Source organism: Alosa pseudoharengus, unplaced genomic scaffold (genome assembly GCF_046254945.1).
Source record: "Alosa pseudoharengus isolate Yale_2024_CS ecotype anadromous, Long Island Sound unplaced genomic scaffold, YU_APseudo_1.1 YU_APseudo_1.1_scf_13, whole genome shotgun sequence".
In the NCBI taxonomy this organism is placed as follows: domain Eukaryota; kingdom Metazoa; phylum Chordata; class Actinopteri; order Clupeiformes; family Clupeidae; genus Alosa; species Alosa pseudoharengus.
In genome coordinates this window covers 9,140,923-9,149,150 of record NW_027468598.1, presented here as the reverse complement: position 1 = coordinate 9,149,150, position 8,228 = coordinate 9,140,923, and the positions used below count along the sequence as shown (strand labels likewise).

The 8,228-nt window shown below is 38.7% G+C and overlaps 1 long non-coding RNA gene across 1 annotated transcript; it reads left to right on the top strand.

Moving 5' to 3' along the window:
* The first annotated feature begins 2,677 nt into the window (after positions 1-2,677).
* LOC143121102 (uncharacterized) lies at positions 2,678-4,133 on the top strand. The gene is made up of 3 exons (XR_012986407.1): positions 2,678-2,871; positions 3,382-3,472; positions 3,620-4,133. It is a non-coding gene; the product is annotated as an uncharacterized LOC143121102 (long non-coding RNA).
* The last annotated feature ends 4,095 nt before the right edge of the window (positions 4,134-8,228 follow it).

The following is an 8,228-nucleotide window of genomic DNA, read 5'->3' as shown; positions in this document are numbered from 1 at the left end:
AGGCGGTGCTGCGCATGCGTTTATTTGGCTGCCAAAAGATGATTGTCCTCCATTTTGCAAACGGTTCCGTTGGCTTGAAGGGATCTGCACTTGAAATCTTCGCTTTTGACTTTTAACGGTAAGTGGTATATTATTAAACGTCATTTGACAGTCAGTTTACCATTACAAATTTGGAGTGTCTTTAATTGCCTTATTTGACACGATAGAGCTGTTTTCTTGAATATTTAAGAAATCGTCTAGCAAGCTAGCTAAAGTTAACTTTACCTAGCAGTTCTACTCCAATATAATGTTAACTGGGCTAACAAGTTCATCTTAAAGTTTACTTTTATTACCTCCTCGACGTAATTGATTGAATAACTTCAAAATGAATATATACCTTAATGTTAGACAATTTAGGTCGTTGAAACTCAGTGGACCCATTAAAGTTTGTACAGTTAACATTAGCTGCTAACTGAATTGGAACACAGATCTTGCCTGAAATATGGTTGACCTTAACGTTGCTAGTTAGCTAACCGAACACGTTATGCAGCAGACCAAACACGTTTTCACCGACCCCTGTGGAGTCAACTGACACTTAACTTGAGCAATGCCGAGTTTGCAAAATACATTTGTTTGGAGACTCAGAATGCAGGCCAAGGTACATGTAAAAAGGAAAGAAATAGGACTCATGTTTTGTGAGTGATTAGGTCAGGTCATAACTCGGACAATGTTGGGCAAAAGCCACATTTACGCTAGGTTTAGAAACGTGTTTATTTATTCTGTCAGTAATGGAGTACCACTATTTTCTCAATAATGTCATCGCCAGCGCTGAATATGCATGGTGGTGGTGGTGGCATTTCTCAAACTCAACAGCAGTGCAAGATCTGGACAGGCTGATGCTACGCACCTGTTAAGCAGATATTGCTTGAACATTTTATTTGTTCCATGGTGTTGAAATTCGAAATGTTTTCCCTTCAAGGGGACAGTCAGACCAACAAGCAGGGCTGTGTAGCTATTGTTGGTAGATTGTAAGATAATGTGTCAAATGTCAATTAAATGAAGTGTCAAAATCGTTTGATTAACTAGTACCATTTGTGTATGTATTAAATAAGTATATTTCATAAATTTATACTTTATATTTATATTATAAATGTGTTTCTATCCTCTTTAGTTACAGGCAGGGCATGAAATTGGCACCCGCCCACACGCCAAATGCGGGTAACTTTTGTGATTAGCGGGTGAAACTGTCAATCTACCTGCCACGTTGGCGGGTAGCCAATAAGACTGTGCACTGAGCAAGGAGATGCACTGTCGGGATTGCCGTAGGAAATGTACTCTTTACTCCGCTACATTTTCAATTGTCTTTCGTTACGAGAACAAGTTTATTATTGGAGAAAGTATCTCAAGGGAGAAAAGAGCACCTCTCCCCCAGTACACAACGGCGTGGGAGAAAAGAAACAGGGCTTCAGAAAGCATTGCTACGTTTCCCCGTGATTATAAAAGTAATGGCTGGCCTATGTAGCCTACTACAAGTACAGTAGATGTTCTATATAGCTAACAACTCAGTTAACGCAATGACGTCCTGCCAGTTGCTGCATCTTGTGAGGCTGCCAGAGTGCCAACGAGACTAGAGGTATGACATGACACGAAAACTTCCACATATATTAATTTCTGGCCAGCATCGTTCAACAATCACATTGGACAAGGAAAGTAGGCCTACAACTTAATTTACAAGCAAAGCAAATGCACTGGAAATCGAGCATACAAGTTAGAAAAAGCCTAGCATTCATTTATGTAGCCTCAATGTTGCAGGACATGACATGAGACGGTCGGCTGAGAAAACAGATAGCCTGCTCTGTTACTCTGCCCGAGTGGATATGCCTAGCCTATTATAGCCTAAATATAGGTCTACCCATAATATAGCCATTGTTTTTAGGTTACATTGTCTGTATGGTATTCCTTGACATTATTGTTTTATTATTGCCTTTCCCCTTTTTTACATTGCTTTTTTTATTAGGCTATTGATTGAATTGATATTATTGTGTACTACAACTATTCTCCTTACTATATTTGACCTACATTTTAAGCTGTTCCCTGTTAAATTTTAAATATTATTATGTTGTTTTGTATTTATGTGTCGCTTTGGACAAAGGCGTCTGCTAAATCCATAACCATAACCATAACCATGGTGAAGTTATAACCAGACTTCTAGCAATGCAAAGCAGGAGAATCAGCTGCAATGTATTGGAAGACTGCTTTTCAATCCATAGCCACGTAATGCTTATTCTGGGTATGACAAAGTATATTAAATAAAATATATTTGAATTGGGCTTTTAAAATATGTTTGACTATATGATTAGCCAACAGAGGAGGAGAAAAGCAAATAGGCATAAAGGATACTTTTGTATCCCTTTAAAGGTCCATCAAAAATATAAAAATGTAGGCCTAGAAAAAAGTAACTTGTTAGGCCTACTTGAGTAATTTATTAACAAAGTACTTTTTTACTTTTACTTGAGTACTGTAATTTGTATTCTGTACAAGTTCAAGAACCATTCTTATGCATTTTCTGAGTCGTTCACCTTTATTTTGGGCACAAAATAATTTTGGCTGGTAAAAAACCACTGTGGCAGGTGGATTTCAAAATTCATCTGCCACAGTGGCTGGGGGCCAAAAAAGTTAACTTCAGGCCCTGGTTACAGGTATTGAGAAATGTCCTTGCTTGATGACTGGATCAGGAAATGCCTGTGATGCTTGGGTATTCAGGCAAGCTACAGGTCAAAGATGCGTAACCTTGGATGTCCAGTGACCGCCGTTTTCCAGAAGAAGGTCATAAGTTCCAGAAGAAGGTTTAAAGGACATAAAATGACCAAACATTTGAGGATTTTGCAAGGTGTAAGTTTGTATTACTATTTTTGTTTACTTCTCTTACATATTACATACAATGATCACATTGGATCTGTTTCTGCTATTTGCAACTGCCATCACTTATAGTCACCCTACTCACACATTGCTCTTATGTTCCTTATTACAACATAGCGACAGATAGAGGCATTATAATTTTGTGTCTAACTATAACTGGACTCCTCAGGGTTGATACGTCTACATGAGTCGTCATACATTTACCCACTCACTCATTTTCCCGTTGCTCACATTGTTCCTTCCCCAACTGGTACACTCACTTATTAGCCTGATGTCGTTATACTCAATTCCTGTCAGAATTTAAGTCTGGCGCTGCTTCGTTGGGACGTGATTATGGGGTGTGTTTCAACCAATACAGGGGAAAGAAATGCTTGCCAAATGCCTGTTATCTGTTGCAAAGCACTCTGAACTGAATCTTCCGTATTAAAAGTGCTTTATAAATAGAGGTTATTATTATTTAGAGTATTGATTGTATCTGAACAGACAGAGACTGTACATCTGAGGAGGGAGGCAGCCATCAAGACCCCGTGCCTTTATTTTGGTGAAGATGATGATTCTCTCATACATGTACATGGTAAGTAACACTAACCAAGGGCATGTTGAAATTGCAATAAAAATTGCATTTTTATGCCAATTTTTAAGCCAAAAACCTTTAAGCCAGCTCCCAGCTCGTACCTTTTCTCAAGCGTCAACCTAAAGCAGCTTTTTAAATTTTGTACAGGATATCCATGGCAAGGAGGTGTCAAGAGAAAACCACCCCTTGGAACATGAGGACATCGGCATCGTTGTGGATGGAGGCATCATTTTGGAGGAACCTTGGTCTGTTGCACAAGGCTGTGCAGTGAAGCCAGAGACTTTCTAATGAGGAGACACAGCACTCAAAAAATCCTCCAATCATGTGTTGTGAACTCGGTGCTGGAGTAAGGTTGGTGTCGTGAAGCCTTGCGCACGCGCATTTCTGCCAAATAGGATGCCCGATGAGTGCCAAAAAAGCATTGCATTATGGCTGCCGAGTGCAGGGACTTGCCTAAAAGGACTTTGGTGAAGCTAGGGGTCATATACACATTGAATCAATGTTGAACTCTTCAATACTATTACAAATTCATGCAAAAAGTTGTCATTCAGATGGATGGTGATAAGCTCCTACCCAAGGTTCTCAATCTTAAGAACCAAATCATTAGATGGGCAAGTGGGCCTCTTCTTTCTCTTCCCTGCTGTCTCTCTCTTTCTCTCTCTGTCTTTATTGTTCGTCCTCTCTCTCTCGGCACACTTTTACACACACACACAGTCATGATTGACTTGATTTGAAAGATTCAATAAATGGTTTTGAACCTTTCTTTCTTTCTCACTGTCTTTCTGTCATTCTATCTCGGCACATTTACTTACACACGCACGCACGCACACACACACACAATCTCTCACTGGTAAGGTGTTTGGCTTTGGTCAAAGGTTCACAACCATTTATTGAATCTTTCTTTCTCTTTTGGTGCACACACTCTCTCTCTTTGGCACTACTGCCTTTGCTTTTGCTTTGGTTTGAGAGCGGGAAAATTATTATTTTTTAGAGCAAAGGGTCACAATGTGTTTTCATATGTGTGTTTCTATGTTGAACATTTGTTTTAATAAAGACAGTTATACCATTTCTGTTTGAGATTTAAGTTAATACTATTTAACCTGAATTTGAAGTTTAACTTAATTTTTACCAATGAAATTATATACAAATACTAAGCAAATTCAACTAAATCTATATGGCTGGATGTAGCTAAATTAAATTGAGTGCAAATGGTTACCTAAAAAAAATTAAGTAATTCTTGCATTAGAGAATATTAAGCAAATTCAACTAAATCTATATGGCTGGATGTAGCTAAATTAAATTGAGTGCAAATGGTTACCTAAAAAAAATTAAGTAATTCTTGCATTAGAGAATATTAAGCAAATTCAACTAAATCTATATGGCTGGATGTAGCTAAATTAAATTGTGTGCAAATGGTTACCTAATACTAATTTTTACTCAAAATATTTGATTGGAGTTTGCTTGGCTTGATTTAGTTGTAACTACTCAATTTAGTTTAGCTTTAATTGCAAGAAAATATTAAGCAAATTCAACTAAATCTATATGGCTGGATGTAGCTAAATTAAATTGAGTGCAAATGGTTACCTAAATAAAATTAAGTAATTCTTGCATGTCATTTTTTTCAGTGTAGCAGGAACAAAATACTTTACCTTTTACTATTCCATGCTGAACTTCAATGGCGTCCGTCTTCGAGGCATTCTTTTCAAAATCTCAACTGAAGGACGTTTTTCAGATGTTCAAAATATTTGAGGAAAAGGCTGCACATTTATCAGCGAGAAATTGTGCAACTTCCCACAATTCTTTTAGGGAACATTTTCTCTGAATATTTTTCTCGCAAATGTAGTTGATTTATTTGGGGAAAAACATAATAGTTATTTTTTTAAGGCGACTGCTTCAAGAAATTAAGTCATACTTGATTTTTTGTGTGTAATTTCCTTGGCACCAGGATTAATTGGCCATCCCTGCTACACATAAAATACTTGATTAAAACTCCATAACTTCAGAGAGAAATAAAATCAGTGCCAGTGAAGGCAACATACCGTTCAAGCGAGGTCTTACTTCACGGAGCCCAGCGTGACTGGCGTGAATTCCTAAAACCCCAAAACATCTGTTTACAAAGCTAAATGACATAGCCTACTGAAAGTTTCCCTAGAAATTGTGAAATGGATAACGTACCACCGTATCTATGATGCACGCTTGGCAAGGGAAAGTCCAACACAAGGGATTCTATAAAGAGGAAGCACTAGGTGTAAGCAGCAATTTAGTAGCCTAAAAGAAACACTGGGAGCTCAATCATACCTGCGGCAACAACGAATGTCAGGGAGGCAACAACGAGGCGCACCGATAGTGGTTGGCTCACATCTCGTTACAGAGAGCCATTCACAATGCAGCAATCGGAGCTCAAATGAGAAGTGGGCACTACACCACTTAATCCTGCTACATTTATACCACTCACTCACTGTCTATAGGTCATTCATGGTTACCCTGCACACTCATCTCTCCCATGCTGATTTTTGTGTAGGCTAGCCTTCATTTTTTTTAATCTTAATTCATTTTTGTCTTATTCAGGCGTTACACAACTTTCATGGTCACAAGTAAAAAAAATGACAATTTAATTTGTTTGTTTGTTCTTAAATTAACGGCTAGAATGGAGCAAAGCCTCTTGGGACTGAGGGATGTGTTTCTGGTTTATCCAATGAACCGATTGCAGGTCAAGTCAAGTCTATTTACAGAAATGTAGGGGGATAAATGAGCGGCCCCCTCGTCTAATGGCATGACCCAGGCGTGCCTGCAGGTGTACGTCCGTACGCACTGTGCGTACCATCAGGCTACTCAACAGTGAGAGAAAATTTCCCTTGTGTGTGTGTGTATTCACACCAAATTGGCCTACTATACCTTCCCAACTATGCACAGTATTCCATTAGCTGCATACCATCAGGCTATTTACCATTTTCTATTACGTAAAGTTAGTGAACACGTTATCAAAATTAACATGCACACATTTTGTTTGAGCAGGAGAGAGAATACGCACGCAGGCACGCAATAGGCTACTTGTTGTTTTCTTTTACTCGGCTATCTATATATGGTTATCAGCACACAATGTTGAGCTAATTCACAAACTCAATACTCATCATGGATATCACAAGTTTTAAACAACGAAAACAGAAAGGATGGAGGCAGCAACGCTAGGAGTTATTCCAGATGGACAAGAACAAGGTAGGCATTTGGTGTGCTTGTCAGGCGTCACGTTACGCTAGAACAAAACTAAAGGTAACTTTAGCCTGTATAGGGCTGTATCAAGTTGTCCAAATGAATAGGTCATTGTAGATGTCGTTGTATTATTGCATGTGGATGTTGTTATGCTATGTAGGCTACTTTTTTGCTGACTGACCAATGTACGGACCTAAAACGGACAAGTATTGTTCACGAGTGATTTTTGCTAATTTTTGCTAATTAATGCTTTGGGTGTGCATACCATAGCATTAATTCCTGCAGGCGCCCCTGGCATGACCCTACAAGCGATCAAGTTCGAGGAAAACTACAGGATTTTTGACAGTCTACGGATTTGCGTGGTTGCTTGCTGTTACATGGATGGAAGGCAGAGAGAAAGGTTAGTGGAGCTAAAGAATTGACGTTATTGCTAGGCGGAAACTAGCACAAGCTAGTCTTATGTTGATATAGGCCTAGCCTAATGACTAATTAGTGGGCCACTCAGGCTGATAAATGGTTTGTGGAACTCGTTGGAACTGTCTATATGTAAGCCTATATAGGCCTACTTTAATAGTTCTCTACAAACCTCAAAGTGCCTGGTTTTCCAATTATTTAATTACCTGTGTTATTAGGTTGGCATTGTCTGTAGGCTAGGCCTACTTCCTTTTTTACATTTATACAGGGAAACTATTGGAGTGCTATGATTCCCAGATACATGTCCTTGCATGATGCTTGAAATTTCCATCCACACAAAGCTGTTTTTATACTGCACTTAAATATCTATAGTTCCTTACACATTTATTGAAAGTGCCTGGTTTGTGGTTGATTGGCTTGTTGTATTGCATTACTAGCGCTATCCGGTTCCTTTCTCCAAATGTAACCATACGTAGCCTATTAGTATTTTAAATTGACATATTTTGTTTGTGCTATTGATGTGTGTGCGTGTTTGGGGTGGGGGTGGGGGGGGGGGGAATTTTCCCGGTGGATTTTAGTGCCCCACTCCGCCCCTGTGTCTGACCTACTACTAATTTGCCCGGGGTGTTTTTTAAAAATCCATGTTATGGTAAAACTTAACAATTCAGTTAGCTCTGACTCTCCTGCCATATCTCCTTGAAGGTGAAATCTGGATTGTATTAGTCATTAAACATGTTAGGACATGTCTGGATAGTCTTCATCAGTTCTGTTGACATGAACTAATGATCTAATCATCAACAACATCATAATGACTATGATGTATATATCTATAATAGTATACTGTATGTCCTGAGATGGAAAGAATACGTTTTAAATGAAATGAGCAGTCTCTCTGAATTGCAGTACATCTTGTCTTTCAAGCATATCTAACCTTTAGTGAAAATGTCCTCCTCTTCAAGAAGACTCCATTACTGAAAACACATACAGAACAGACAAATGGTTATTCCTCTTCACATTGCGGTAGAAGATTGCTTGCTGCAAAGGATAACAAAAAAGCTATTCAGAAGGCCTACAGAAAGTGAGTCTTTTCTGTCTTTCTGTGGAGTAATATAACTGTCGACACCCTTCTGTT